The 23,539-nt window shown below is 43.8% G+C and overlaps 1 pseudogene; it reads right to left on the reverse strand.

Annotated features, from left to right (window-relative positions):
* The window catches only part of LOC123488963, a 25,553-nt pseudogene continuing 2,014 nt past the window's right edge, over positions 1 to 23,539 (reverse strand).

Below are 23,539 nucleotides of genomic sequence, written 5' to 3' on the forward strand. Positions count from 1 at the left end.
CACGCCATTGACAGACAGGAGCTGGTCCCCTCGCCCAGCCCCCGTGCCTCTCAGCCAAGCCCCCTGGGATGATGCGGGAGATGTAGATGGGAGAGTTCTGCTCCTTGCCGCCCATCACGTTGAAGCCCAGCCCCTCCTCCGTCTTGGGCAGCTCCACCACCCGGGGTGAGAGTGACCCTCGCTGGCCGCAAAGGCTGCAACTGTGGCCTGCAGAGAGAGACAGGAGAGAGGATAAAGATCAGACCATTATTGGTGTTTTTCAGCACTAACTCCATGCCCTATTCCACCCTATTCTGTCAACCACACAAATAGATTAGATAATGACGATACTAAGTGCATGGACTGAGATTGGATTTCCCAACAGCCAAATAAACTTTCCCATCCCCAAGAGCAAAGGAGAAACAAAGTGTACAGACTTAAATTCACTCTTTAAGTGGGGCTTTCTGACTTCTCTCTCTAAAGCGGGGCTTAGAGACATTCAGTAGGGCTGAGAATAATAAAGTGGTGATGTATTGTATAGCCATGTGAGACGTTTTCTGGCTCTGTAAGAACATGGATTAGCACATATCTGTTGCAGCTGGAGAAGAAGAAGCGAGATAACTTTCACCCCAACTAACTAAATCTCTGTGAGCCTGCTTCACTAAATTCCACTGCCTTGGGATGGCTTTCAAGTTCTAGACGAATATTTTCTCGCCTTGTCGTCTGAAACAAAGTGTGCGGGAGCTTGTTAGCTCAGCCTGGAAAAGGAACAGCAGATGTTCGGAGAGACAAAGGCGCCGCAGGTGCCGGTCTGTCAAGTCTGCCTCATTATTATTATTAAGCAATACTTTCTCAGGAAACTGCAGGGGGAAAAAAGGCCTCGGTTTCAAAGCTTGGCGGATGTGGATCCAAAAGTTTTCCCAGCAGGCAAAAGCCCAAAGCTTTGAGATCCTCCACTCTTCCGGAATCACTTTCTGCCCCCCTCCCTCTCTTTCGATCTCACCTATCCGTCTCTCTCCCCCACTGTGAGGTAAAGAGGCACTGTGCTCAGTATGCCACCACCACCTCTCTGGCTCACGGCACATCCACCTTCACAAGTTTATCTCCCTTCCTGGGAGGAAGAAACATGGCTGCCTCCTCAAAATGCAAAAAGCGTCTGGAGGGCGAACCAAACTAAAATTACAGCTTACTGGGAAATTGCCCATGTAATGTCACAGTACCGAATGGAAATTACTTAATTTCTACAAACATTTGATCATCAGCAGCCATCAGTTCAGCTCAGTCTTTACTCTGGAGCACCATAGCCTACGTGGTCTCCCATTTCTGGAAGATAAAAATATTAAAACCTCAGGCCAGGAATTACAGTCTGGAATTGATTCAATTAACTGGGTAATAAACTTAATCAAGTGCTCATGTTCTCAGGTGGGAACACATTTTAATTGGTAAACGCTCACCAGCAACAGTGCAGCAAAGGCATCTAAAATAACATCTACCCGTTTCTCCTCAAGATTGCTGGTGTATCAAGGGATCCCTGCTTTTCAATAGGACTATAGCACTTTTTTAGGCTTCCAATTTCCTACTTATTAAAGTGATTCATGTGAAGTGCTGCCCTTCAGGAGTTTGGTCAGCAATGTACTTGAGATGTACTTGGAGACAAGGCTGATGAAACGAAAGCACTGGCTCAGCTAAACGGAAACTCTCAGGAGGGCGGCACTTTCAAAAGCAGCGCACCATCTCATTTCGATGTCATCGATTGAAATCGCTCCCATGGGCGCGGAAGCCAGCGAACTGAGTTTGTGCTATGTTAATTGCTGCTCCGCTGGTGGCTGTATTTAATATGCTTTTGAAAACATTGGTGATGCACAAGGACAAAGCTGAAAGGCACTTCATGCTGTTGTCATTGCTTTCTTGTGTAAACAGTGTCATATGGACAATCTGTATAAAAGATGCCGATTGCCTTGCTTTAACACTGTGAAGTACAAGCCCCAAGGCCTCTTTTATGAATTGTAAAGTCGTTTGATTAGACCTGTCTACATTCTCTCTTTCAAAACAGCCGTTGAATAAGCTTTGAAAATAAAATGGTTTGTTTATGAATATGTCCTTTATAATGTTGAATCGGGACCTTGAATATTCCACAAATGATGGATATTTGAAGGGAAATGAAAAGGACACGCTGCTGTAACAGCATACCATCAACCTCAAAAACATTTGATCTGAGCAGGCTAGAAAGAGTATTTGGATATTCTATCAACATCAGATACACTGGTGTCCTTCAATAGGCCTAAGCTATGTCCTTGCATACCTTTCATCCAAGGTGGAAATTCACAACACAATCCACAGTCTGATTAAAGTTGTAAAAAAGGTTACCCCGTTTACTACTCCTTTAGAAAGGGACTGAACCATAGTCGAGGTTATAGCAATACTCTGCATTGCAAACTGTTTTGCAGAGAATTTGCGATTGAAGAGATGACAAAAAAGAGCCCTTTGGAATTGTATTCCACACCGGGCCTAGTTATGTATTCATCCTGCTTGCCCAGTGTTGTCGATCTATCTGTGTCCTACTCCTCTTTGTGCCCAGAAGACGGGGCAGCAGTCTCTGGAAGGAGCAGCCAATTGTATCAGTCAGTCTGCACACCTCCCTATGTTGCCCCATCTCTTCTTCACTCCCTCTCTGATGTATTGGTAACACTGGGAGAGAGAGGACTGAGATGCACTCCTCTCTCTCTCATCTCACCCCTCCCTCTTGATTCCCTCTCTTCGTGTCCCCCTTTCGCTGTTAGATGTCTGCTTTCTTAATTCTCCTCCACAAAATAAGCTCTCCTCCGAAGGAATATGAATGAGTGGTAGCGGAGGGACTCATTGGTAGAACCTCTCAAGTGTTTACATCCAAGGTCTGCTAATGAGTAATTCATTGTACACCAAACCTGCTCAAGTCTTTGATCATCTGAAGGAGACATGATGGTTATTTATGTATGGCATTGTGTTCAGCCTCAAATTTGGTCAATACAGCTAAGCCAGTCTGAGATTGGAGTATGTTGCTCACCTTCGCTGTAGCCCGTGCCTGGTACTCCGGACAGCCATTGACTGTGATTGTTTCATGCATGTACTGGTACACCTGAAAGAGAGAGAAAAATGGACAAACCATGAGTGTATTTTCTCAGTACTTTTGAATTTGCTGCTACATTTCTCCAAGTCTCTTGTATGTTCAATCCATGTCATAGCCTACCAACTACCAAGTCTGGTAGTCTAAGAGTTTTGATTTCTATTCAAACCTGTTTTTTTAGATTGTTTATTTTGCAAATACCTTCGTAGATTATGTAGATATTCATTGGATTTCTTCATCCACCTAAAACCACCTTTCACTGTTAATAAACTGGACACAATTTTGCACCTGATTCTGCTACCTCCTGCTACTTACTGCCCTTAAGGCTGCTCAAACATCTGGTCCCTACGACAGTTAGCATACGCAAACAGTGGTGCATCGGTAAGCACAAAATACTCATACCACACTGTGGCGTGGCGCTACTAGCCCTTGAAATTACCTCTCATGCAGGTAACACATGATACTGAGTAAATAAACTGAAGAGAGTGGAGTTTGGAACGGAGTAGAGAATGGAGTTTGGAACGGAGTAGAGAGTGGAACTAAGATTCTTGGTACTGTAGGTGAATTTCCAATGAGGATTTCCCCCGGTGTTTTCCCAAAAAGCCTCAGACTTTTGTGTTTCCAGCTCCACGGCCTAGGCCCACCCACTTGGGAGCCAGTGGGGTGAGTTTTTCCACACAAAAGGGCTTTATTACAGACAGAAATACTCCTCAGTTTCATCAGCTGTCCGGGTGGCTGGTCTCAGACGATCCCGCAGGTGAAGAAGCCAGATGTGGAGGTCCTGGGTTACACGTGGTCTGCGGTTGTGAGACCGGTTGGACGTATTGCCAAATTCTCTAAAATGACGTTGGAGGTGGATTATGGTAGAGAAATGAATATTACATTATTTGCCAACAGCTCTGGTGGATATTCCTGCAGTCAGCATGCCAATTGCACGCTCCCTCAAAACTTGAGACATCTGTGGCATTGTGTTATGTGACAAAACTGCAAATTTTAGAGTGGCCTTTTCTTGTCCCCAGCACAAGGTGCACCTGTGTAATGATCATGCTGTTTAATCAGCTTCTTCATATGCCACACCTGTCAGGTGGATGGATTATCTTGGCAAAGGAGAAATGCTCACTAACAGGGATGTAAACAAATTTGTGCACAACATTTGAGATAAATAAGCTTTTTGTGCATATGGAACATTTCTGGGATCTTTTATTTCAGCTCATGATACACGGGACCAACACTTTACATGTTGCGTTTATATTTTTGTTCAGTAATACATAACAATGGCTAACTGTGAACGATGTTGAACACCTTCTCACAAAGCAACTGTTTTGATTATGAAGAGGTTGCTGATTCTGCTCTTTACAAATCCTCACTGTCAGCCCTAGCTATGGAAACACAATGTCCCTAGTATAACATAACGATGCATATACACTAGTGTAACTCTGGTGTTACAGTCAAAAAGCAGTACTTTGTTTTTCAGCTTAGCAACTCTTTGATTTCCAGTATTGAACACCATGGCAGTATCTTGGGGCCTTATTCCAGACACCTCTTCCACATTTACAGTGTGTTCTACCCTCCTCTGAAGAGGAGTCAGCATTATGAGCCAATGGAAAGCTTTCAGGTGTAAAATAGCTATTTTGAGTCGTTTCTATACAGAATATGACATACTGTATCAACACCATTTACAATAGCACCCCAGTGTACAGTATGCCATTATTACACCTTCCTCTGGTGATCCAACAGAAACAACTAGAAACATTATGAATACTCTGATTAGTGTTGCATTGTTGAACATTACATGAGACATTGGCCTAAATCCCCATACGGGTCATGTAGTTGTTGATGTGACTCATTTTAGCCCACATCCTTCTTGTTCTTTAGCCAAGACGCTATATACATTTTCATATAAAGATGCAACATCCATCCATCATTGTGAGCTTGGTTTAAATACACTTAAGATGTTTGGACTGTTGTGTATTTAAGGTCTCAGTGGACGCCTTGCAGCGAGCCAGGATAATTGTGTCTAGGAAACACATGAATAACAATAAAGGTCAAGCTATTTCAGTCTGTAATTTGCTTAACTATATGCACAAACATCCACTAGTTGAAGTGCATATTGGATTTACCACTAACTACTGCTGAATTATTCAACGAGCAAACCATATTAACTTGTAACGTCTCAAACCCTTCTTAAAGAACAACATTGACTTTGTTTTTTTTCTTGTGCAGTGAATTTAAAACATTTTCGTTGTATTGTTTTTCTCTGGAATGGACACTTACAGGAATTCTAGTCATCAGCTCACACCTCGGTATGTCTCTACTCTCTACAAAGGAGTGCAACTGTTTTCTGCGCTCAACCATCATTCAATATTTCTGTATGATGAGCTGGAACAAAACAAAGGCCCTTGCTCCTTTACGACTTCAAAGTGCTTCATCTGTGCTTCAACAATAAAACAAGTGGTTTGGTGTAGCCTACGTATATCCCGAATATCCTCCGTCTGACTGATGAAAAACAAAGTCTGTTTGTTGATATGAAAATAAAAGAATAACCTCAAGCTCACAATTCACACCAACAAAATAAAGAAATTGTATTTTGTTCTCAGCAAGCAGTTCACTTACAAAAATAAGATATTGGAGCTTTTTAGACTGACCTTAATGAACCCAGTTAATGAATGAACTTAACCTTCTGTTCTGAAAATAATCTCCAATAACATCAAGAAAACAGTCGCAACATGGAACAAATTGCTGTGTTCTTTTTGCCGTCAGTTGATGTTGTGAAGCTCCAGCGAACATACAGTGAGAGAGTGAGAGAGAGAAAGAGAGAGCGAGAGAGAGAGAGAGAGAGAGAGAGAGACAGATGGAGAGAGAGGAGAGAGTGAGAGAGATTCGAAAGACTCCTGAAGACATCAGTTCTACCCCACTCCCCCTCCTGTTGCTATGCATCCATCTTTACCTCCGTCCCTCCTGAATATACCTCCTCCTGTCCCTCCTGAATATACTCTCCCTCTCTCTCTTCCCTCTCTCTTCTAACTCTCCGGTTCACTGGGCGTTCACCGCGGCAGGCTTTCATTAACCCAGATCTATTTCACCTCTGTAGAAGGCTCATTGTGCTTGACGGGCTGGGGGCTACCAGTCTACCATCAGCCTTACGAGGACGCCACAATGCCTGATCGTGGAGAGAGCTGCCCGAAGGGTGCCTGGCATGACGCGTGTAACCATGGCTCCCCGAACAGTCTCCCTCTCTCTACTGAGTCAGGGAGCAGAGAGCAAAATGGGGGAAGAGATGAGACGGAGAGAGAGAGAGAAAGAGCGGTTGAAGAGCTCTCCTTTTCCTCTCTCTAGCTGACAGAGTTTAAATGGGTCATTCGGTAGAAGCGACACAGTATTTAACAACTGTTCATTCACAGACCTCCCTCGCTCTGTCTGCATGACACAAAAAGAGAATATTAAAACGCACAGAGATAATTAAATGAAGTGGCTTTCATCCTTCAGCAGTAAATGCAGTAAGAGGCAAAGGTCCGCCCTCAATGGAGCGGCACACAAATCCTTTCCTTTATATGAATTCAAAGTGAGACCCTTATTCATATGCACTATTCCTTTATCATCCGGCTACTACAACTCTATGATCACATAATTAATTCAGTTCATTGGAATAGACTATGCTTTTTCTTAGCAAGGAAAAATTACCTGCATTGTTTTGTGACTAATGAAAGTCATGATTCGATTTCATGTGTGGTTGAAATGTTTGCTTGGGCCTCTCGGATGATTCTCATCAGGACCAGTTCTTGATATGCATAACGCTTTAAGTCAAGCTAACAGAGAAGCTGTAAATCATCATAAAGTCCATCATTTCCAGCTGGTTAGTGCTCCCAGTCTTCCCTGGCGTCCTTCCCTTTCCATTTGCAAGGTCGATTGACTCTGACGACTCATTCAGGGACTTTCCCCTGAGCTCCGAGCTGTCATTGATAGACATGGATGGGAAGAGCGACACTCCTCCTCAGTCCATCTCTCTGTCATTGGGTGTCTTTCAGCTTAGCAGGCATTTCCGTCCCCCATCATTTTCCCCTATCAACAGTTAGCCAGCTAACCCCTCTCACCCATAGCTAGGCTGATTCATGTGGCTGTAAATTCTATTGACACTGTGAAGAAGGTTTTCAACCGGATCACCTTTGTGACTTCTACAGTAGAGACATGATCAAGCTACACTGGTCTGTGGGATTCTGTTCATCAGACCATGAAATGAGCTTCCGCAGCAGATATGAGAGGAGGGGAACAAATCGAATCGCTCAGTTATAATACCTGGTGGCCCCAGCTCAATGCAGTATAGGTCATCTGCATTAATGAAATTACATGCAGGTGAATCCCAATACAGCACAACAATAGAGGGCTCTGAAGCAACCTTCCTGTAATAGCTCTCTCAACTACAAAGACTTCACATCTGTAGACATGCAGTACAGAACAGGGGTCAGAAGAGGTCAAATGTGATTACGATACGATTAGATCACCAATGTAGCTCAAAGAGGCTCAACAGTCTAATCAAATCAAATCAAATCAAATTTTATTGGTCACATGCGCCGAATACAACAGGTGCAGACATTACAGTGAAATGCTTACTTACAGCCCTTAACCAACAGTGCATTTATTTTAAACAAAAAAGTAAGAATAAAACAACAACAAAAAAGTGTTGAGAAAAAAAGAGCAGAAGTAAAAATAAAGTGACAGTAGGGAGGCTATATATACAATAGAATAAAGTGACAGTAGGGAGGCTATATATACAGGGGGGTACCGTTGCATAGTCAATGTGCGGGGGCACCGGCTAGTTGAGGTAGTTGAGGTAATATGTACATGTGGGTAGAGTTAAAGTGACTATGCATAAATACTTAACAGAGTAGCAGCAGCGTAAAAGGATGGGGTGGGGGGCAGTGCAAATAGTCCGGGTAGCCATGATTAGCTGTTCAGGAGTCTTATGGCTTGGGGGTAGAAGCTGTTGAGAAGTCTTTTGGACCTAGACTTGGCACTCCGGTACCGCTTGCCGTGCGGTAGCAGAGAGAACAGTCTATGACTAGGGTGACTGGAGTCTTTGACAATTTTGAGGGCCTTCCTCTGACACCGCCTGGTATAGAGGTCCTGGATGGCAGGGAGCTTTGCCCCTGTGATGTACTGGGCCGTACGCACTACCCTCTGTAGTGCCTTGCGGTCAGAGGCCAAGCAGTTGCCATACCAGGCGGTGATGCAACCAGTCAGGATGCTCTCGATGGTGCAGCTGTAGAATTTTTTGAGGATCTGAGGACCCATGCCAAATCTTTTAGTCTCCTGAGGGGGAATAGGCTTTGTCATGCCCTCTTCACGACTGTCTTGGTGTGTTTGGACCATGATAGTTCGTTGGTGATGTGGACACCAAGGAACTTGAAGCTCTCAACCTGTTCCACTACAGCCCCGTCGATGAGAATGGGGGCGTGCTCAGTCCTCTTTTTTTTCCTGTAGTCCACAATCATCTCCTTTGTCTTGGTCACGTTGAGGGAGAGGTTGTTGTCCTGGCACCACACGGCCAGATCTCTGACCTCCTCCCTATAGGCTGTCTCATCGTTGTCGGTGATCAGGCCTACCACTGTTGTGTCGTCGGCAAACTTAATGATGGTGTTGGAGTCGTGCCTGGCCATGCAGTCATGGGTGAACAGAGAGTACAGGAGGGGACTGAGCACGCACCCCTGAGGGGCCCCCGTGTTGAGGATCAGTGTGGCAGATGTGTTGTTACCTACCCTTACCAGCTGGGGGCGGCCCGTCAGGGAAGTCCAGGATCCAGTTGCAGAGGGAGGTGTTTAGTCCCAGGATCCTTAGCTTAGTGATGAGCTTTGAGGGCACTATGGTGTTGAATGCTGAGCTGTAGTCAATGAATAGCATTCTCACGTAGGTGTTCCTCTTGTCCAGGTGGGAAAGGGCAGTGTGGAGTGCGATAGAGATTGCATCATCTGTGGATCTGTTGGGGCGGTATGCAAATTGGAGTGGGTCTAGGGTTTCTGGGATTATGCTGTTGATGTGAGCCATGACCAGTCTTTCAAAGCACTTCATGGCTACAGGCGTCAGTGCCACGGGTCGGTAGTCATTTAGGCAGGTTATCTTAGAGTTCTTGGGCACGGGGACTATGGTGGTCTGCTTGAAACATGTTGGTATTACAGACTCAGTCAGGGACATGTTGAAAATGTCAGTGAAGACACTTGCCAGTTGGTCAGCACATGCTCGGAGTACACGTCCTGGTAATCCGTCTGGCCCTGCGGCCTTGTGAATGTTGACCTGCTTAAAAGTCTTACTCACATCGGCTACGGAGAGCGTGATCACATAGTCGTCCGGAACAGCTGGTGCTCTCATGCATGCTTCAGTGTTGCTTGCCTCCGAAGCGAGCATAGAAGTGGTTTAGCTCGTCTGGTAGGCTTGTGTCACTGGGCAGCTCGCGGCTGTGCTTCCCTTTGTAGTCTGTAATAGTTTTTCAAGCCCTGCCACATCCGACGAGCGTCAGAGCCAGTGTAGTATGATTCAATCTTAGACCTGTATTGACTCTTTGCCTGTTTGATGGTTCGTCGGAGGTCATAGCGGGATTTCTTATAAGCGTCCGGGTTAGAGTCCCGTTCCTTGAAAGCGGCAGCTCTACCCTTTAGCTCAGTGTGGATGTTTCCTGTAATCCATGGCTTCTGGTTGGGGTATGTACGATACGGTCACTGTGGGGACGACATCATCGATGCACTTATTGATGAAGCCAGTGACTGATGTGGTGTACTCCTCAATGCTGTCTGAAGAATCCCGAACATGTTCCAGTCTGTGCTAGCAAAACAGTCCTGTAGCTTAGCATCTGCGTCATCTGACCACTTTTTTATTAGCCGAATCACTGGTGCTTCCTGCTTCAGTTTTTGCTTATAAGCAGGAATCAGGAGGATAGAGTTATGGTCAGATTTGCCAAATGGAGGGCGAGGGAGAGCTTTGTATGCGTCTCTGTGTGTGGAGTAAAGGTGGTCTAGAGTTTTTTCCCTCTGGTTGCACATTTAACATGCTGGTAGAAATTAGGTAGAACGGATTTAAGTTTCCCTGCATTAAAGTCCCCTGCTACTAGGAGCGCTGCATCTGGATGAGCGTTTTCCTGTTGATTAATGGCCTTGTACAACTCATTCAGTGCAATCTTAATGCCAGCATTGGTTTGTGGTGGTAAATAGACAGCTATGAAAAATATAGATGAAAACTCTCTTGGTAAATAGTGTGGTCTACAGCTTATCATAAGATACTCTACCTCAGGCGAGCAAAACCTTGAGACTTCCTTAGTATTTGATTTTGTGCACCAGCTGTTGTTTACAAATATACAGAGACCGCCACCCCTCGTCTTACCCGAGTCTGCCGTTCTGTCCTGCCGATGTAGCGTATAGCCTGCTAGCTGAATGATATCATTGTCGTCGTTCAGCCACGACTCCGTGAAACATAAGATATTACAGTTTTTAATGTCCCGTTGGTAGGATAACCGTAATCTTAAATCGTCCATTTTATTCTCCAAAGCTTGAACGTTGGCTAATAGGATTGATGGGAGAGGCAGTTTACTCGTTCGCCGTCGTATCCTTACAAGGCACCCGGATCTGCGCCCACGATATCTCCGTCTCTTCCTCACGCGAATGACGGGGATCTGGGCCTTGTCGGGAGTCTGTAGAATATCCTTCGCGAACGCCTCGTTGAAGAAAAAGTGTTCGTCCAACGCGAGGTGAGTAATCGCTGTCCTGATATCCAGAAGCTCTCTTTGGTTATAAGAGACGATGGCAGAAACATTATGTACAAAATAAATTACAAATAACGCGGAAAAACACACATAATAGTACAATTGGTTAGAGGGCTGTAAAACGGCAGCCATCTTCTTCCGGCGCTGTTTATCTCTAGTCCTGCTATGTTAGGGTTTTAAGAGCGAGCTGCAGGAAAGTGTTTTACGATTCTCGTCACTATCCATAGTCTGGGGAAAAAGGGTGACATTTTAAAATTAGCATGTTCTAGAAAAGTGTGCACAGGGGTTGTGACCGAATGCTGGATTGTAAATACATGCGACACGGCACGCATGGCAAGGTATTGCTCAATTCACATAAATGCCATGTTCTCTGGTCTTCCATAGAGACATGGGAGCATTTATGGTCTTGGGAGGCTGTTGATCTAATAACCACTAACGTGAACGCCACAGTGGAGTACCCAGCTGTTGAATGTTGCAGCGTAACGGCATGTGCTGATAATGATCTCTGTAATAACAGTAAACATTATCATGGCCATAACCACTCATCTTCACTCTCTAGCCCCTCTAGCAGTCAGACCTCTACGAGAAAGAGCCATTCTGCACCGTGGCAAAGTGTCAGCTCACACAAGGGACGTAATTGACTGGAAACCACGGCCGGTCAGCATCGGCAACCAATCCAAGCTGATCCTCTCTAGTTTCCCTGGTGACTGGATGTGTTGTTGGTGGTTGAAGTGTTTCTCTCGCTCTTTCCCTCTCAATGGCCAGCTGTTGTAAGCTAGTCTGTAGGGTGCTGCGTCGCTGCTACTCCTGGCAGAGACATGAAGCCTCCCACCACCAGGCAGCACCAGGCTCCAGTGTCTCTGCCTGACTCCCAGGCCAGCCTTCTCTCATCCTGCTGCTCAATGAAAGGGCCAGTCCTCTCTGACATTTCCTCTAGTAGATGACATTTCCTACTAGATGACCTCAGTCTGAGTATTGATGGCCCTCTTACTCTTCAGTCTGTGTGTCTGAGTTGACATAACAAACTAACTGGAGCCTACCCACATGTACATATTACCTCAATTACCTCGACTAACTTGTGCCCCCCGCACATTGACTCTGTACCCGGTACCCCGTGTATATAGCCTCCCTACTGTTATTTTATTTTACTTTTATATTTTTATTTTTTACTTTACACTTTTTTTCTTAAAACTGCATTGTTGGTTAAGGGCTTGTAAGTAAGAATTTCACTGTAAGGTCTACACCTGTTGTATTCAGCGCATGTGGAAAATCAAATTTGATTTGTGGTCCTCTGTAGCTCAGCTGGTAGAGCACGGCGCTTGTAACGCCAAGGTAGTGGGTTCGATCCCCGGGACCACCCATACACAAAAATGTATGCACGCATGACTGTAAGTTGCTTTGGATAAAGCGTCTGCTAAATGGCATATTCATATTCATTTGATTTGATTTGTGGTCTGTCTGAAAGAACAGCCCTAGAAGTCTACATTGTTGTGTACAACACCATTCCTATTCTATTATTTCTAACTTTCTTTACAACTACACCCTTTAAGACATTAGATTTGACTAGGATAGCCACATTTATTCATTACAGGAACCATCAGTGACCTGTGGTTAATTTCCCTGTGTTGGCAGGGGCAAAAGGACCCTGAGGCAGTGGGGCCATGGGACCGGGGACTCGACTCACCTCTCTAATGGCTGTGCAGAACTCACTCTGCAACACCATCTTCAGGGACTGCAGCTTGTGACCCGGGACGTCCCCGGACTCCTGTAGCTTCTCCAGCAGCTCGATCGCCCTGGCCACATCTGACAGAGAGAGAGAAAGAGAGACAGAGAGGAGAGAGAGGAAGAGGTAGAGAGAGGTGGAGAAAGTCAGAGAGAGAGAGAGAGAGAGAGAGAGAGAGAGAGAGAGAGAGAGAGAGAGAGAGAGAGGACAAGAAGGAAAAAAAATGAATTACATTAATATTGAATTACATTAACAGCAGAGCCTTGAGAAAGACACCGGTGCGAATCGATATAGAGGATAACGGAAAAAAAACTCATTCAAGGCCAAGGGGAACAACAAAGAGAGAGAAAGCAATCCCAGTGTCGTTTGCATTAGGCCTGCTCCATGCATGAGAAAATGGGGGGCGGACTTCGAGGGACGGAATCGTTCTGTTCAAAGCGAGCGATTTCTGGCAGGAGCGGGTACCGTGGGCATTAGATCCTTTTTAAAACAAACCCATGACGCCCTAAGTTAAAGGCTTTGACTCCTGTGTCTAGTAAGCTCTCCACCCCTAATTATCATCCCTGAATAAATCCAGGGAGTAAGGCAGATTACTTTCACACTCTTAGCGACAAACAGGAAACATTTAAAAATGACAGTACATGCTGGAAGGGGAGAGGAGGGATTTGGTGCTTAGCCTAATCATTGAGTCAGTTGTTTTAGAAGAACCAAAATAAAAAGCAGTTGGTCGATAATGTGCATCTGTCAACCCTTTATCCCTTGAGCATGTGCAAAGAGCAAACTATACAGTTTGCAATCAGCGAGTTGCTCGAAAATGATCAAACCACTTGTAATCAAATACTGATGTTTTATTTTTAATACCTAGCTTGATGTCGACACAGTGACACTTGGAAGAAATAGCAAGATTATGTTTTTGGAGTTGATAATATAGCTTAGATGTGCAAAAGGAAACATTTCAAATCGTTAAGTGAGGAGATGTCTACTTTATTAATCCAATTCCGACTACATCGGAATAGCAAGTGTATACAGAGGCTAAGCGTAAGGATTGTAAACAATCATCTGAAACACTATTACCCTGGTGTTGAACTAGCGCCACGTTCTGGACGACACCATCAGAGCGAGGTAAACACTCAACAATGTTTACAAACATCACGCCAAACCCAGGGAGGCTGGACTGAGACGGAAGACAATCTAGTGTAACCCAGTGAGGCAGAGAGGAGACAAAAAGCTATTACTGTTTACAGACCTAGGGGCGAACTAGGTAGGAGGGAGAACTGCATACATAGAACCTGTAGTCGTTTAGCAGGTTTTTTTCTGTGCCAGTGTTAGGCAGTCAAACAGACATACAAGGGCACAACATTTACTGTTAGTACACAAGTATAAAATGGACAAAGAACATGATACCCAGAATACCACAGTGGATTACATTGAACCAGAAGAAATTGTGGGCTCGATTTCCATCAGGATTGGTTACTGCAAGCCAAGAAGTGTTGTCAGGGAGATCTTTACAGGGCATTAATCACCCTAACTCCACGACTCCACTCAGCATCTTCTGTAATGGCCAAGTGTTGTATAGCAGAGATAATATCACACAGAACGTTCTATAGGATGTAAAATGTATATATATACATGTGATTATATATATATATATATATATATGTGATTTTCTGGATTTTTGTTTTAGATTCCGTCTCTCACAGTTGAAGTGTACCTATGATAAAAATTACAGACCTCTACATGCTTTGTAAGTAGGAAAACCTGCAAAATCGGCAGTGTATCAAATACTTGTTCTCCCCACTGTATGTCCCGTGTAGCTCAGTCGGTAGAGCATGGCGCTTGCAACGCCAGGGTTGTGGGTTCGATTCCCATGGGGGACTAGTATGAAAAAAGTATGAAAATGTATGTAAGTCGCTCTGGATAAGAGCGTCTGCTAAATGACGTAAATATATACAGTACCAGTCAAAGGTTTGGACACACCTACTCATACAAGGGATTTTCTACATTGTAGAATAATAGTGAAGACATCAAAACTATGAAATAACACATATGGAATCATGTAGTAACCAAAAAAGTGTTAAACAAATCAAATTATATTTGAGATTCTTCAAATAGCCACCCTTTGCCTTGATGACATCTTTGCACACTCTTGGCATTCTCTCAACCAGCTTCATGAAGTAGTCACCTGGAATGCATTTCAATTAACAGGTGTGCCTTCTTAAAAGTTAATTTGTGGAATTTCTTTCCTTCTTAATGCGTTTGAGCCAATCAGTTGTGTTGTGACAAGGTAGGGGGGGGTATACAGAAGATAGCCCTATTTGGTAAAATACCAAGTCCATATTATGACAAGAACAGCTCAAATAAGCAAAGAGAAACAACAGTCCATCATTACTTTAAGACATGATGGTCAGTCAATACAGAACATTTCAAGAACTTTGAAAGTTTCTTCAAGTGCAGTTGCAAAAACCATCAAGCGCTATGATGAAACTGACTCTCATGAGGACCGCGACAGGAATGGAAGACCCATAATTAACTCTGCTGCAGAGGATAAGTTCATTAGAGTTACCGGCCTCAGAAATTGCAGCCCAAATAAATGCTTCACAGAGTTCAAGTAACAGACACATCTCAACATCAACTGTTCAGAGGGGACTGTGTGAATCAGGCCTTTGTCCTTTGGTCTGGATTCCAAATTTGAGATTTTTGGTTCCAACCGCCGTGTCTTTGTGAGACGCGGTGTGGGTGAACGGATGATCTCCGCATGTGTATTTCCCACCATAAAGCATGGAGGAAGAGGTGTTATGGTGTGGGGGTGCTTTGCTGGTGACACCGTCTGTGATTTATTTAGAATTCAAGGCACACTTAACCAGCATGGCTACCACAGCATTCTACAGCGATACGCCATCCCATCTGGTTTGGGCTTAGTGGGACTATCATCTGTTTTTCAACAGGACAATGACCCAACACACCTCCAGGTTGTTGCCTGACCTGTCAGGTTCAGGGGATGGGGAGATGTGAGCAGAATTAGAGCTGGTGCATAGGGAGTCGGGCACAGGAAAGGGGACACTTTTCTCTGAACCTGTAAGTGTGTATGAAGGGATATAACAGTATTCATTACTACTTTACATTACCCCTGCAACAGAGCTGTGCAAAGGTAATGTAGCTAATGTACAGAATTTCCGTCAGATTTAATAGGTGGCCTATGAGTCCCTAAGTAAGGTGAATGAAGTTGTACAATATTCTGTACCATACCTGTAAAAAACTAAGTTAGCTTCCCACTAATGAGCGGCCAGTAATGTGCTGGTATTATTCCAAGCAGCCTGGGTAGTTTTATGAGCGTTTATTTGTCATTATAGCGAGGTCAGGGCCAGATCAGGAGGGCTTTTAACTGCCCTCAGTTGCTCATTAGCGCCAATTTCTTCATCCCCGTCAAGGACTCTGATGAGGACTCCGAACTCGAGCAACGCTTCAAAGATTAAGATTTCTAAAAAACTATGTTTATAGATGTGATTTTTTGGGGTCCGTTTTTGTACTTTGACGCTACACTGATCAAAAGCGATAGTTAGGATTCTCCACCTGTTCAGCACCACTTTCAAGTAGTTTGGCTCTTAACTTCTGTCGGGGGAATTAAATTAATTAATTATTTTAAATAAACTGGGTTATAGGCTAAAAAGCTATTTTGTAAAAGTAAAGCTAACCATGTTTGATTGCTAAAAGGGAAGGATTTTGACCGGGTATCAAGTTGTTTGAAAGGAGAAAGAGAAGAAGATCTGGCAGTCCTGAAAAGTCCTGAAAAGTTTTAGGCTACAAGCAGTCAAAGGTACTATTTTAGACCTCCATTTGAGTAACAAATCCCGCAAATACCGTAACGAGGCCATACATGTCATGTCCCATCTCCCCTATTCAGACTGTCCAGTGTCTGAGCCCAGTTAGCCAACACACCAACAGTTAATATGGTCTGTTGCTACTAGATGTGATAGTTGTTATCCCCCTAGACCAGTTACGAGGGCTAGTCTAGAGCAGTGGCTCTCCTGATCCCGGAGTTATTGCAGGTAATAGGTCATAAAAGCCTCCCCTCTCCAACAGTTGCATTTCATTTGCTGCATCGTGACACTTGTTATGCCCATCATCCACACTGCTTCCCTTGATCTGCTAGCTCATCCCCCTCTGCAAGCACTGCTGTGTCGATTTGTTTCAATATGTAGATGGCTATTTGTGGACAGAATGTATTGGACAGACCTTGGATAGTGTTGTGTGATAATTGTTGTAAAACATGCAGTAGTAGTCCATTGCTGTGAGGAGCTGCCCACGTCAGGCATTTCTGCTGAAATCCTGTATTTTGTATACAGTGTGAGGACTGAGGAGTGAGACATCAAATAGTTCCCTCTGTGTGTGATCTAAGGGGTATAAAACCCCAGGGTATAAGATTTGCTTGGCAGCCCAGGGTGATTATGTCACATCCACATAGCTGTGTCTGCAACGACTCCCAAATAAGACATGTTACAATGACGCCTCACATCAAATCCCTGCATGGTGCATTTAGCCACATCACCTAGGAGACCCGCTGAGAACTTAAGTCCTTATTAATCTGACCTTATAATTGGCTATGTAGACACACACAGACCAGTAAAACCATGGTAATATTGAGCTATACCACCACTAGCATCGACGTTAAAGTCCCTCAGCCTACAACACCAACACAAAGGCAAACCACTCTGTAAGCGTGGCTCTACACACCACTAAGAATATCCTCACCGCCCACATGGCGTGGCCTGTTACCAAGCCGGAGCCGCTCTATGAATAACTACAGTACATCTGGAGGGTAACACACAGACAGGCAACATGATCCTGGCCTGCCTTACTAACTAACACTCCAACCCATCTGAGAGAGGAACTTGTGAGTACGCATGGATCTGGCTCTATCGCTATTCCACTTCATTAAAATAATGTAGCTCAGTGAAGCCCGAGGATACCAGTCCTGTAGGCTTACAGATTTGTATTTGTATTTATTATGGATCCCTGGGGTCCAGCAAAAGTAAGGCAGTTCATTCAATTTTTAAAACATTACAATACATTCACAGATTTCACAACACACTGTGTGCCCTCAGGCCCCTACTCCACCACTACTACATATCTACAGTACAAAACCCCATGTGTACGGGTGTGTATAGTGCGTATGTTATCGTGTGTGTGTATGCATGTGTCTGCGCCTATGTTTGTGTTGCTTCACAGTTCCCGCTGTTCCATAAGGTGTTTATTTATCTGTTTTTTAAATCTAATTCTACTATGCATCAGTTACTTGATGTGGAATAGAGTTCCATGTAGTCATGGCTCTATGTAGTACTGTTGTCACGACTTCCGCCGAGGCTGCCTCCCCTCCTTGTTCGGGCAGGTTTCGGCATTCGGCATCACCGGCTTACTAGCTACTGCCGATCCATTTATCATCACTCCATTTGTCTTGTCTTCAATCACACACACCTGGTCCTTATTCCCTCATTAGTCATTGTATAAGTGTTCCCTCTGCTTCCTTGTCTGTGTGGGTGATTGTTTATTGTGGAGGTTAGTGAAGCTCGGTGGAGCTCGTGTATTTTGTTTAGACTGAAGTATTTCCCGTGTGCCTTGTATTTTCCAGTGCGCCTGTTTTGTGCCCTGTAGTGTGTTTGACGCATTTCTGCGTAAACCTGTATTTTGCGGATTAAAGCCTGTTATTCTGTGATTTACCCTCCTGCGCCTGACTCCTTCAACACCACCTCATCACAACTGTGCGCCTCCCATAGTCTGTTCAGGACTTGGGGACTGTGAAGAGACCTCTGGTGGCATGTCTTGTGGGGGTATGCATGGGTGACCGAGCTGTGCGCCAGTAGCTCAAACAGACAGCTCGGTGCACCCAACATGTCAACGCCTCTCATAAACACAAGTAGTGATGAAGTCAATCTCTTCTCCACTTTGAGCCAGGAGAGCTCGACATGCATATTATTAATATTAGCTCTCTGTGTACATCCAAGGGCCAGCCATGCTGCCCCACAAGTCCTTTTTTGTGGCACCTGAGCACATGACTGAACAGTAGTCCAGGTGTGACAAAACTAGGGCCTGTAGGACCTGCCTTGTTGATAGTGTTGTTAAAAAGGCAGAGCAGCGCTTTATTATGGACATACTTCTCCCCATCTTAGCTACTGTTGTATCAATATGTTTTGACCATGACAGTTTACAATCCAGGGTTACTCCAAACAGTTTAGTCACCTCAACTTGCTCAATTTCCACATGATTTTTTACAATATTTAGTTGAGGTTTAGGGTTTAGTGAATGATTTGTCCCAAATACAATGCTTTTAGTTTTAGAAATATTTAGGACTAACTTATTCATTGCCACCTACTCTGAAACTAACTGCAACTCTTTGTTAAGTGTTGCAGTCATTTCAGTCGCTGTGGTAGCTGACATGTATATTGTTGAGTCATCCGCATACATAGACACTCTGGCTTTACTCAAAGCCAGTGGCATGTCATTAGTAAAGATTGAAAAAAGTAATACGCCTAGACAGCTGCCCTGAGGAATTCCTGATTCTACCTGGATTATGTTGGAGAGCCTTCCATTAAAGAACACCCTCTGTGTTCTGTTAGACAGGTAACTCTGTATCCACAATATAGCAGGTGGAGTAAAGCCATAACACATAAGGTTTACCAGATCGATAATGTCAAAAGCCGCACTGAAGTCTAACAAAACAGCCCCCATAATATTTTTATCATCAAATTCTCTCAGCCAATCATCAGTCATTTGTGTAAGTGCTGTGCTTGCTGAATGTCCTTCTCTATAAGCATGCTGAAAGTTTGTTGTTAATTTGTTTACTGTAAAATAGCATTGTATCTGGTCAAACACAATTTTTTCCACTAGTTTACTAAGGGTTGGTAACAGGCTAATTGGTCGGGCTATTTGAGCCAGTAAAGGGGGCTTTACTATTTTTAGGTAGCGGAATGACTTTTGCTTCCTCCAAGCCTGGGGGACACACATTCTAGTAGGCTTAAATTGAAAGATATCCTCTCTTAGGGTTTCCTCACTCACCTGAGATAGATTCATTTGAAACCAATGGAAGTCAGTGGAGGGAATCCACTCACCTACTAATCCATTTGTATTCTCCTCATGTCTCCACATGTCTCCACACTCTAATGAGACTTCAGCCCCCTTGGCGCTTCACCAACTCTAGAGATGGACTCCGGGGGTCCAGATGTGCGAAACATCTGTGGGACTCACCCCTCCTCCACAAAATGAAAATATTCAAAGAGCAGTTACTGTATGCTCAGCTTTCATACCGACACAACGGCAGGTCAATGTTGCCATTAGAACATCTGCAAGGCATGAGCACTGTGTGCAATAAAACCATTTTTCCTGTTTCATTTGATACTTGTTTTCAGGGAAGACAAAGGTGTCAAGTAATACTGCTGCTCTTATTGGAGGTGTTATTAGGGATGTGGAGCCAGAGATGGGATGCAAAACAATGGCTGTTAAAAGTTAAACATACAACTCCTAATTGACATTAATTACATCTGTGAAGTTGGGGAGGCATGTGTCTTGCCTTCATCAGTATTATATAACTAAATAAAGTATGAAACACCAGTATATTGCTATGCATTGAGTAGTCAGGAATATTGATGCTACTTGCCAAACATTTTACCAAGCTTAACTTCTCTTTGCCACACTTTGAATGTGAGCAGTGAGAACACTCATTACCATTGCCTGATTGGATGAGCTGAAAGTAATGAGAGGTGTTTTTGGAGCGGTCACATAAGGCTCTCATCTACCATTTTCTATTTCAACAATCACTCCTGACTGGGTATATTTCTCTATTTGAAAGGTTTATCATCTGTCTCCAATTACAGCAGACAGTAAAGCAAACTTACTGTATACTGAAATCACTGTGGCAAACTTTAACCAAAATTATACTGTACGTCCTCAAGCGTACGTATGAATAAATTCATAATGTGCCTATGTATGTGTCCCCAATAGTAATAAAGAGATAAATAAAAGCAAAAGAAATAGAACAAAGGCCAATATAAATAATATCTGAATTCTTTGTGAGAAAGATTTCTTGAGGCATCCAACAAATAAAACATTTATGCTCATTCTAATTCATGTTCTAATGAAACGATGAAGGTATTTTAGAGGGTGTCCAACTTTGGGAGAGAACTATTCTGAAAGTGCTATCGAAAGCAGTGTCCTCTAAAGAGCCAAGAGGAATCAATGAATTAATAGTGTGTATCTAATAAGCTATTAGTCTACTATAGTCTGTTTCTGTGACTGACAATGTAAAGACGTTGGGTGGTAAATCTGTTTCTGCGACTGACAATGTAAAGACGTTGGGTGGTACATCTGTTTCTGTGACTGACAATGTAAAGACGTTTAGCGGTAAATCTGTTTCTGTGACTGACAATGTAAAGACGTTTAGTGATAAATCTGTTTCTGTGACTGACAATGTAAAGACGTTTAGTGGTAAATCTGTTTCAGTGACTGACAATGTAAAGACTTTTAGTGGTAAATCTGTTTCTGTGACTGACAATGTTAAGACGTTTAGCGGTAAATCTATCTCTAATATATGTGTCACCTTGAGATTTTCTCAAATCGAATTAATGACGGACGACCACAGAAATGATGGTTCAAACTATAAATAGCAGGGTGTCTAAAACAGTCACCAGTTCCAGAATGAGTCAGCCTTTCAAGTACACTGAGTTCACTTTCTGCTCTACTTTGATGACTGGATTTACTAATGTGGCCATCACTCTGGATGCGTCATAAATAAATGTGAAGACCACACAAGCAACACACCAGGTCTGTGCTGTCCTGCCTTGGCCACAGACTATTTCAGCCCTTAACAAGTGCTTGTGACTAACAAAGGTCACCCTCACTAGAGAAAGTCATCAAGCCTTTAACATTTTATTTTGATCCCCATTAGCTGTTACAAAAGCAGCAGCTACTCTTCCTGGGTCCAAGCCTTTCAACGCCACAGTATTAAGCAATGAGTGCTTCACTGCTTTCTATACTTGAGTAAGATTCTAAAACATGATTTTGAGCTGTTTGCAAAACTGGGCAGGGCTCCAATACCCTCACATAATTACCCTGTTGATAATAGAGGGCAGAGCTGAATATAATATATTTTCCAATATCTGCGTGCAGTTTTAATAAAAACGCTGTGTGGTGTAAATAAATATTTCCAATTAACTCAGCTGGCTCATTAAGATATGGTGATGATGAAAACAGATACTGCAATGCAGGTGCATCTTCTCCGTCTCCACTGGGATGTCTAAGGCCCTAATAGATCAACTTTTCATAGCAGATTTATTCAAGACTGCCCAGTAGGGAAAGAAAGTAGGAAAATGTATGCACTCACTACTGTAAGTCGCTCTGGATAAAAGCGCCTGCTAAATGACTAAAATGTTAAAAGTAAGACTAGTCTGAACTATTCTTCAATCCCACATGTAATGTTTTCCAGAGCAGTGCCCTAACACAGTCACTACCAGAATGTCTGCCTTACACATGCCAGAATAAATTACCCCGGAGAGGCCATGCCATCTGCCACTTCCCAATTTGACCTGCGTATCCTTTGTGCCATTGGCAACCACACAGAAATTACCACACAAAAACCTCTACTGTGCTCATACTCTGGATGAGTAGAGGAACAGGCCAGCAGGGGCTTGCCAGACATGAGGCCAGCTCCTCAACAGGAGAGCTTTTTAAGTGGACGCACCTCACTTTATCAATCCCCCCCATAAATCGAGTGAATTAACACTAAATGCCCCTGCCGTGACATTCCTGACTATAGAGGGAAAATAAATCACTCCTTAGGCTAATGAGCCCTGATGGTGACCGTCTAAGGCAGAAGCAGATGACACTGCACTCTGTTTTTGTCTCCCTTCCTCTGACTGATTACCTGGCAAATGTCCATCCCAAACAAATTACCTTTCCTTTCAATGTGGTTCTAATGAGAGCTTACGCAGAGCTGTGCCATTCCAAACAGCTCTCCGTTGATGACAATGCTGAGCTGGCTGTTCACCTCACCTGTAATCCCTCCTCTCTGTTATCACCCAAAGCAAAGTACAAGAGGAAGGTTGCTGCGCAACAGCAAACAAACCCAGTGACCTCTGCAAGCAAAGCAAAGCCTGTCTGCAGTATGGTGAGACAACACGCTTAGGGCCCTGAGTAGGTTATCGTTTTTTGCCCTTTCTCCCCTGTGAATAGACCAAAACAAGGGATAAGTGATAACTTGCAAGGAAATGTGTGGTTGTTCTATGTTATGGCAATAAACCATGCATGGAGAGCATCAAAAAAAGTATTGACTTCCAGATTTCAAGCTTCTGCTCTCCCTCGATGTTTGGCCTCTTAGTAAATCCATTGTAATTTCAGACAGCACAGAAACCTGTTTGAGCATCTGTGTCTGGGTTTTCCTACACGGCTCAATTAGCAAATAAATAAGTATTCCACTCACAAAGGCCTCAAATGCCTCTCCACCAGCAAATATCTGGCAGAAAGAGCACTCTCACATTTCACTGTGATTACTGTCCAGCCTCAGCCTGACTGATATTATTATGGCTTCATGGCACACAGTTGAGAACTCTCTCAGTATCTCTATCAATACCAATAGTCTTGGCATGCCTGGAGCCGGTTAGTGTTTGAATGAGAGTCAATCTTTGAAGAAGAACTTTGGTGCCATGGGAGGTTCCTACACAGGCTGTTTCTACACAGGACTGTGGCGTTTGAGTCATTTCCTGAGACAATAGCAGGAAGTGCAGTCATGACCTCAAAGCACACTGTGAGCTTTGTGTGTGTGTGTGTGTGTGTGTTTGACAAATTCCTAACACATCCTGCTTTCAACAAAAAAACAGCCTTCTTTTCAATATCAATTACAGCGTTTCCTCGCTAGTGGCAGCAGCGACAAAGGACTCTGTGCAAAGACGATGACAGCTCCTGTAAAGCTATCATTATGATCCCCTACATGATCACTGCTGCGGGG

This window comes from Coregonus clupeaformis, unplaced genomic scaffold (genome assembly GCF_020615455.1).
Source record: "Coregonus clupeaformis isolate EN_2021a unplaced genomic scaffold, ASM2061545v1 scaf2626, whole genome shotgun sequence".
Lineage (NCBI taxonomy): Eukaryota > Metazoa > Chordata > Actinopteri > Salmoniformes > Salmonidae > Coregonus > Coregonus clupeaformis.